Genomic DNA, 9,568 nt, shown 5'->3' on the forward strand with positions numbered 1-9,568 from the left:
CTTGTGGTGGACCGTGGCTGCCTCTGAGCCCATCTCCCTGTCCCACGAGGATCGGGGGACTGCTCCTCCGGAAGGATCTGCAGAACACGCTGGGGCAGACCACATGAGCAACGCAGGACACGGTCTAACGCCTTCTCTGTGCTAAGGCAAACTCAGGGTTAGGTCAGCGTGGCAAACGGGGACTATCTACACGTGGCCGTCACTGGCAGGCTGAGCCTACTGCACACAGCCCCCAGACAGGCCAAACGTTATCCCTCTTCCCCCTTGCCCTGAGGATTCCTTTGGAGCCATTCCCTTCACCAACCCCTCCTTACGCTCTGGAGACCACTGATGACAAGCCCCATGGCAAGAAGACACCCATGTGCACCTTCTACACACCCTACACAATTCAGCACTGAAATGAGGCACACTGGAGCCCTCAAGATGCATATGTACCTCCTCATATCACAGGACCAGCTCTGCCAATCCAGCTGCACCTCACACGGTGAATTAAGTTGAAGTGCATGCAGCTAAGGGCTGGAATTCAGATCTGTGGAGCATAAGACAAACAATGGCACTTCCTCATGCCTATTTTTTATAGATTCATAAATTTTAAGGGCACAAGGGGCCATGAGATAATCTCACCAGACCGCACGTATAACACAGGGCAGAGAATCTCAGCGGCACCTGTATTGAGCTGAATAATTTGTGACATTAAAGCATCTTCCAGAAATGTCTTCAGTCTGGATTTGAAGACATCAAAAGATGGAAAATCCACCCCTTCCCTTGCTCATTTGTCAGCCTTTGCGCCTCCTGACTGATCCATTTCCCCTGGCTAGTGTCATCTCATAAGAGGCAGAGTTAAGGTTGTGTTGCTGGGGTGGGTGTGTACTGTAACTCTGTATTTCCTGATTTGCAGAGATTGAAGTTTAGAGTTAAGGCTAGGGTTAAGATGGGACATAGAAAGAAACAATCTTGGTTGTTGGCATTCACGGAGCAGCTGCAGACGGTGGATTTTTGGACCTTCAGCCTTAACAGGGGTGCCTTAGGCAAACCCCATCTCTCCTCTGCCTCATTGTCGCCATCTGTAAAGTGAGGATAGCACCTACCCTATGTGGGTAAGGGGCTTGTATGCTCACAGAAGATGTTAACTGTTAAATATTACGTTTCTAAACAATATTTTGGTGGGTTTGTTTATCTCTTTAGATCACAGACTATTCTGGGGCGGGATTTAATTCCTGAATCGTGCCTTGCATGCTTGGATGCGCTGTAAATTAATAATAATTTGGGTTGCATTCTCTGGCAAATTCCGACCATGCGAAGCTTTGCTGACCTATTCTTATTGTTAGCTAGTTACAGCAGCTTTAAAATGGCAAAATAAAGAATGTAAAAGGAGGAGAAAGAAAAATAAATTCTATCACATAATTGCAATAACAAGTAAACGTTTTTAATTTCTCACCCTAATAAAAATAATTCCCAGAAAAAATAAGTTTGTTCAGCTGCAGTTAAGGTTGAACAAATATAACTCTGATCTTTTTGGGGGAAAACGCCTTAAAACAATGTTGCAGTTTAACACATAAAAAATACCAATAACAGCTACTAGCCTGTGGGAAGCCTGGAAATCCAAAGAGAAAATTCTATTTAACACAAACACAACTTAAAAGCCTAGAGAGACGTTGGTTACACCCCTGTCACTGCCGGCCTCGCCTTCAGGCCAGCTTTGGAAGATGCGACATGGTTGGATTAAGGGTTTTCCCTGAATGGATTTTGGCTGAGCACATTCTCATGGTCCTAAGGCACGGCCAACGTCTGTCCCCAAGAAGGGGAAAGGAGCTGGAAGCCTCTGCATCAGCGTCCAGTCACTTAGGACAGGGTATTTGTTTTGTTATTTTTGGAAATGTATGCCTTTTCCTCCCCATGTAGACAAACGGCAGCACCACTCCCAGCTGTTTGCAGGGACGCACAGGCCTGCTGGGAGCCACTGCAGGCAGCAGCATCCCATCCCCGGCCCCCCTCATCCCAGGAGGCTGCGCACGGCAGCGTTCCTGCTGCCCGCTCTCCGCTGGCCTGTCTGCCTTCAGGGGCAGGGAGCAGAAATGCAGCCACGACCCCCTGCAGACAGGGCTGAGAGCTGCCCTGGGGTGTGGCAGCAGCCGCGCCACCTTGGCTCCTCTCCCTATGTCTAGCTGCCGTGTCTAGCTGCGGTAGGCAAGTCTGTGCTAAAAGGGGGGGCCCTGGATGGGGCGAGCAGGCGAGCTTGGAGGGGCAGTTTGGGGGCTCACCTCCAGGAAGGATGGAAGAAAAGCGATTGTGGGACACAAGGGGATGGACACAAGAGGGGTCGGTGGGCCCCGAGGGGAACTGCAGAGCAGGAGAGATGAGGCAGGCTGTGAGACACAGCAGAGGGAAGGGGATGGGGATGGAAGAGGGGTGAGGAAATGGATGGAATAGAAATGCTGGGGGGGAGGAAGACTGTAAAGTGGGAGAAGGAAAGCAAGAGAGAGAAGGGAATGAAGGGAGAGCGCAAGACCCACCCCACCCCCCATGAGGTCAGTGGCCCTGTGGTTGTGGGTGGCTTGTCCACACAGATGTGCCCCAGTTTGACTGAATCGGGCTAGTGAGATGGGTGAAAACCCTCTGGGGACATTCTGATTTCGCTTTGAGCAGCTCATTCCAGTGTAGCTTAAACCTGCTCCCAGTCTTATGCTAAACCGCAGGAAATCTCTTGACCCCCAGGGCTCTGCGTCAGTGTAAGGACAGCCATTAAAATCCACAGTGGTTACAGCAGTGCCACTCTCCTGGGCAGATAACGATTCGACGCCTTTGCATGGGCCCTTTACGATCCTGCAGCTCTGAGTTCCCTGGCCTAGGACACCTGTCCCGCCCAGGCTCCCAGTGCTTCTGCATCGTAGCTGGCTTGGGACTGCCCCGGAAAGGAAGGGTCTGTAATGACTGGGGTAACTACAAGAGGGGAGCACTCAGTCCCTAGCCACACTGCCGCTGGGCTGGGCAGCCCTTCGTCATGGGCCTCGCTGCCTTATATAAGTTCCCAGGGGGGCCGCTCTCACCCAATCAGAACACTGGGATTTCCCGCCTTGCTCTGCCTTTTGCACACGGCACTCGTTTAGGCTTCCCGCCTTTCCCAGTTACCAGGCAGATTTCGCTGGCTGGCAACCGGCCAAGCAGCAGCACCTGGCTTGTCTGAGGCGCCAACACAACATGGATCCCAGTCCAAAATGGAGTCCTCCTCCTACTTACAGATCCCGTGAACATGCAGGAAGGGGCTGCATGAAACTAAAACTGTCACTGCTAACCTCACAGGAGGTGCTGCTCCTTTTCACCCCAGACACCACAGAACAGGTCTTGGTCAGGCCTAGTCTCAGGACGAGGAACTTCTCTGGAGAACAAGCCCAGACGAGTGTTCGGAGGATGGCCTGTGCCCCCACTGGCCAGCAGAAAGTTTCGCATCCTAGGTAGCAGACGTGGCTGTTGGACTGTAATCAGACGCCCCCAGCCTGAACAAAACGACCCGAGCTGGCACTGCTGCTGCCTGGGTACAAGGCTCACAGAGCTTTGAATCTCACTATCAGCAACTTCCTGGGTGCCTGGCTGCTGAGTCCTGCCCACGTGCTCAGGGTTCAGCTGATCGCCATATTTGGGGTCGGGCAGGAATTTCCCCCAGGGCAGATTGGCAAAGGCTGTGGGGGTTTTTCGCCTTCCTCTCCAGCGTGGGGCACGGCTCACTGGCTGGTGGATTCTCTGTACCTTAAAGTCTTTAAACCATGATCTGAGGATTCAGTAACTCAGTCCTAGGTCAGGGTCTATTGCAGGAGGGGGTGGGTGAGGTTCTATGGCCTGCGTTGTGCAGGAGGTCAGATTGGATGATCACATTGGTCTCTTCTGACCTTAGAGGCTATGAGTCTATGGGAATTACAGTCACGCAGAAGGTGAGATGAGGCATCTGCAATTTCAGCTGCAGGATCTGGCCTTGAGCAATGAGCCCAGGGGAAAGTGGCATAATTTCACTGGAGGGGACCGTAGAAAGCTTTGAAACAACTCTATGGCAAGACAAGTGACATGGATGTTAACGAGCAGATGTGCTGAGCAGAGGTGATCAAGTCCAGATCATCTGTTACAGCCAATTCCATCCCTGCATGTTATTGCTCTGCCGTGTGTGCGAGACAAATCGTTGTCTCTGTGATTCGACACATACCAAATCATGGCGATCAGTAGTTATCAAATAACGAAGGGAAATAAATTGTGCAAAACCTTGCAAAGTTTATTTAAACGGAGCTTTAAAAGTCAATCAACGTCAGGCTCCTGGGCTGCTCTCTGGGCCAGCTGTTACAGACTCACAGAATAGAATCCTATTTCACTGACTCGGGTTAATTTATGGTAAACAGAACCATCGCCAGTTTGGATCATTTTCGTGCATGGTCAGAAAGAGCGAGACATTGGCTGTCTGCACACGAGCAGGGAACCATGCCGAACTGAGGCAGTGCTTGTCCTGGTGCACAGCGAGTTTCCATGCTATTATAAACGTTTCGGCAATGATTTACTTTTATTCAGTTCATTACGCTTGCACCATTTCTCCTCGGCTCGGTGTGAATCCGACGGAAACAGCAAAGGCTAGATTCTCTCTCGTGCAAGGCTGTGGGGGATGGGGGCAGGGTACATCTCCTGGAGTCGCAAGCTGCAATGCAACTGGCCCAGCGCCAGCACGTTCTGTTCTCACCTAGGCCAGCACGCTGATACTCAGTGCACAATTAGCCTGTGGAACTCACTGCCATGGGATGTTGTGATAAATATAACTGGATTCAAAAAAGGACTGAAGAAGTTCATGGAGAATAGGACCATCAACAGCTATTACCCAAGATGGGCAGGGATGCAACCCCAGCTTGGGGCAAGCCTAACTCTGACTGCCAGATGCTGGAAGGGGAAGATGGGTGGATCTCTCCAGAATTGCCGTTCTGACCACTGAGCGCAGTTTGCCAGCATGGCCCTATATAGCCTGGGTGTGGGGCACGAGGCTGTCTAAGGCTGCTGTATTGGCTGAACAAACGTGGCTAACAAAAATCTTGGGTCAAAGGTGAGTGGAGCACACATGCACCCGTAATGGTGCTCCCATAGGGACACTATTGGAAGAAGCAGCCCTGGTACTGGTCACTAGTGGAGACAGGCTGCCGGGCTAGATGGACCTTTGGTCTGACGGAGTGTGGCCGCTCTTATCAGAGAACTGCTGTGGAGCTGTGCTGTGGTCCATCCCACTCTGCCCCCCCTTTCCCTCAACATTTCTCCTGGCTTTATGCCGGCTGAATGCACCCTCCTGCCAGGCATGGGTGGAGTTTGTGGGGGCCATGGGATGGAATTGCCCCCCCAAATTTGTGATGACTGTGCACCGGGACCAGGTGGGAGGTGGGTGGCTGGCTAGGGTGGACTGGTCAGTTCGGGGCCAGGGTGGGTCAGTGGGCCAGTCGCCTACAGGCCAGCCTGGGGGTGGGGGGCTGGTGCTCAGACGGGCCAGCGGGATGTGGGCCAGTGACACTCTGGTGGCTGGGAGCGCTTGGGCTGGCGGCACTCCAGGGGCTGGGGCGGACTGGCCGGGGCCAGCCTGGAGCCAGGGTGGGTCGGCATTGTGGTACAGCATGTGCCAGCAGTGCTCCAGGGGCCGGGGACACTCAGCCACCAGCTAGACTGGGGTTAGGGCAGGCTGGCAGCATTTCAGGGGCTGGGTCGGACCAGCCAGCCTGGGGCTGGGGTGGGTTGGGGCAGGGCAGCGCTGGGGCACAGGCTCTGGGGGCGTTCGGGCTGCCCGCCACTGGTGCTGCGGCACTCCAGCACTATGGCCACCCAGCCGGTCTGGCTGGTGCCTGCAGCTCGGGCCACTCAGGACGAGCCCGGGGCTGTGACGGGGAAGGGGCGGAAGGGCTGGGGCTTCGGGCTGAAGGGGGAGGCTGGGGGCTAGCCTCCCCAACCAGGCGGTTCACCAGCCACCCATGGTGGCTGCCCCCCCCAAATTAAGGGGTCAAACGCCACCTATGCTGCCAGGGGAACGTCCAGCTGGCCAGCTACCGCTAGAACCTAGCCCCTTTGCACCGCAGTCCCTGAGTCTTTATGTCTCTCCTAAGCCTGTTACTCTTGTGAAGCGCTTTGCTCTGGTAGCTTCGCAGTGAAATACACGAATTGGCAGCCATTGCGGCTCTACTCAGAACCACAGAAGATTAGGGACCTCAGGAGGTCATCTAGTCCCACCGCTGCTCAGCAATCTTAGCAGGCATCATCGTTTAATTAAAATGGGGGCATTTCCCTTACCGCAGAACGAGGAGCAATGTTGCATTGGTGGCATTGCAGCAATGCTGACATCAGCAAATCCATCCCTCATTTGGGGACACTTCCAGAAGAAATGGAGATGGCTCCTCACCCCCCTCATTTCCTCCAGCACCGTCTTGTGATTTCTGTGTCTAAACTGCTAAAATAGCTAAGCCTCTTTTTCCACTGGCATTCTCCTGGATGCTGTCTCCCAGCTCTTACATTACATCCTTGCAATCTTGCCCTGCAGCTCCGTAGGAATGTGTGTGCACAGGATACATTTCCCATTTGCTTTCTAACCATCTGATCATCAGAGAAACCCACTACACAGAAAATATCCTTCTGTGACTTTCAGCTGGTGAAACGTGGGGTAGCTCCATTGACGTCCATGGAGTGAGCCGATTTACAGCAGAAAAGGGCTAAACCCTCACTGTGGATACGAGTTCCTATTTGGAAATCCTGTGTTCATTGGCTGAAATCACTGCATGTGCAGCAAATACAGCCACAGCTGGTAATACTGTGATACCTGGGAAAGACAAACATGTTGCTAAGCAACCTCCTGTCTTTGAGACAGATCCAAAGTATCCTTGAACAAAACAACTACAGCTCTGGTCCGATTTCATTAGGAAACCACCTCCGGAAGCACCTGATCACTGCTGGTCCCTTCAGTACCTGCCCCCTCCGAGATGGGTGTCTGTGTCCTTGTGATTATTATAAGGAAATTGCCGTTTAAAAAACCCGGCCGGCTCTGCATGTTCTTGGGAGGATGTGCACAGCGACGCGCTGCACATCTGTCCTTGGACACGAAGGGCAGACGTGACACTGTGATGCCCCGGTAAATACTGCTGTTCTCCCCAGCAGTGTAAATTCCATCCGACACCTCCATGGCCCATCAGGCTCAAAACAGCCCCTCCAAAAACACTTCCATTTCTCCTTCCCAACTCCCAATCTCCTCCCCGCTCCTAGCCGGTGTCCCCCAGCTCTCCTGCCCCCAAGTCCCCACCCCCGACACTGTGTCTTCCTGTTCCTCACCTGCCGAATGGGGCGAGAACAGGAGGAGGATCAGGGTCTGATGCAGCTCTCGGCTCAGCTCCCTCCACGCTGCACTCAGAGCAGCAGATCTAGGCTGTTGCTGTCCCTGCCGCCACCTGGCTGTGCCCACTGGCCCCGTCTGTGTGGGGCAATGGCCCTGCTGTGGTTCTGGAGGGCTCACTGCTGCCAGCCTCAGAGATCAAAGATCATGAGTCAGCCCCTCTGAGTGACACCCTTAGCAGGCCATCACATGCCATGAACACTGACCACGCCTCTCCCCCGCAGAGCTAGGCTGCAGCCCGGTGCCATGGCTGCCTGTGGGTAAGACTTGTGTCTCCAGGGCTGCTGAGCCCAGCAGCATTTATCAGCACCAAACTGATAGATAAAATAGAATAAAAACGAGCACTAATAGGGATGCACCTTCCCATGGTCATGCCAGGGAAGAGGAGGCCGTTGAGTTGCTCCAACAACTCTCTTCTGATCTTCCAGTGCAGGGAATGGAGCAAGAAAACCTTCCTGCCTGCATCGTGGCTCCCCACTCCCTCAGGCTGCCTGTCCTTATCTGATCTTTCTTCAGTGCTATGCGGGATACGGCCCACAGGGCTCCTGGGGCAGGGCCCTCGCCCAGGGCAGGGATCTCCGAGCTGGTTCATCGTTGGGATAGTGCTGGAACGCTGATTTTTAGCCATCTTCCAATGTTGGGTTGTTTTTGTGACCCATCCGTGCCCAGGGCAGCCACCTGAAAATGCCAAGGTCAGGGCAGGCTGCAAAAGGAGAGCAGATTCTCCCAGCACTGGTGGGTGACACTGAAGTCAGACTCCCCAACCAGCCACAAACAGTGCTGCTGATTCCCCACACCGGTTATCAAGAAGCTAAAATAAAAATATACACAGCCCCATTTACTGCATTTCAGTCTCCGGCCCCCAATCAGCCACTAGGTCCAGTAAAGAGACCAGTTATTTAAAACTCTAATCCCTTTACCAAAATGTTCTCCTGATCCCCAAAGGGTCAGTCACATTACCAGATTAATATTAGTTTGGGTCTTACCCTAAATACCACGCTGCCAGCCAATCCTTTATAGTAACTAAAACTAAAGGCTTATTATAAAAGGAAAGAAACAAACCATAAGAGAAATGTTAAATGACTAAAGCAATCAGACACATACAATTGATTTGAAAGCCCATATATATCAGGCTTCTAATAGAATTGTGAAATTTGCAGGTTTGTATAGTCCCTCTGGTGTACATCCAGTACCTGGATGGGTCTCAGTCCTTTGTTTCACAGCTTAAGTTCAGTTCAGTTGCAGATGAGTAAATCCAGAGGTAGGTGAAGACTGAAGATTGACAACTGAAGACACATGGATGTGGTGCAGCTGCCTTTTATGTTCTTTGGTCTTTGCCATTCTGCTTGTGGAAATGTACAGGAATAGGATGGAGTCCAGGGTCACAGGAGTAAGTCCAGGTGACTCATCAGGTATATCCTTGGTTTCTCCCCCTGGGCCCCTTGTACCTGTGAATTTCTTTAACGGGCCATTAAGCAGGCTAGTGCTGCAGCCATCCTGTCTGGGGTGTCGCCCAGACACAGCACAAGTTGAAATACAGATAAAAACACATCCATAACTTCCATTACACATATAACACATGAACATAAACATCATCATCTTACTTAGCACTTTATAGCCTTTCTAACAGTACTGGCATGGCATATCTCATATGAGTTATTATGATTTTGACATACTGATGTTAAATAACATAACAAATGCCCCCTCCCCCACCAATCCAGCCAGCGTCACACCCCCAACACGAGATTGGTGCAGAAGGGAGTAATCAGAGCTCCCCAATACACCTCAAAGGCCCCTTAATCCAGCCAGCATCTATTTCAGTGCATCTCACGCACCCCTCTCCTCTCTCCACCTACCATCTGTCCTCTCACCAGCCCTTCTCCTGCCCCTCCTCTCCCTTCCCTCAGCTCTGACAGCCCCACCCTGATACTGTGTATTTTTAAAACACCACTCACCAGGAGGAGGGCTGGTGCCAAGGTGGTTTCCTGCTTGTGTTGGCATGAGGCAGCAATGAAGGCAGGAATTTATGGAGTGAAGGGAGCTGCTTTCCGGTGGGGGCAGGCTGTCTCTGGGGTGATGGGAGCCAGGCTGTCTTTCTCGCTGGTTGGACACCGTTTGGGAATTAGGCAATGCCTTAAGGGTTTGAAGACTCGTGCTCACACTGTGCTCAAATTATGGAAAAAATAT

This window comes from Emydura macquarii, unplaced genomic scaffold, assembly GCF_026122565.2.
Source record: "Emydura macquarii macquarii isolate MOO-44397 ecotype Brisbane River unplaced genomic scaffold, CSIRO-AGI_Emac_v2 contig_2768, whole genome shotgun sequence".
NCBI classification, from domain to species: domain Eukaryota; kingdom Metazoa; phylum Chordata; order Testudines; family Chelidae; genus Emydura; species Emydura macquarii.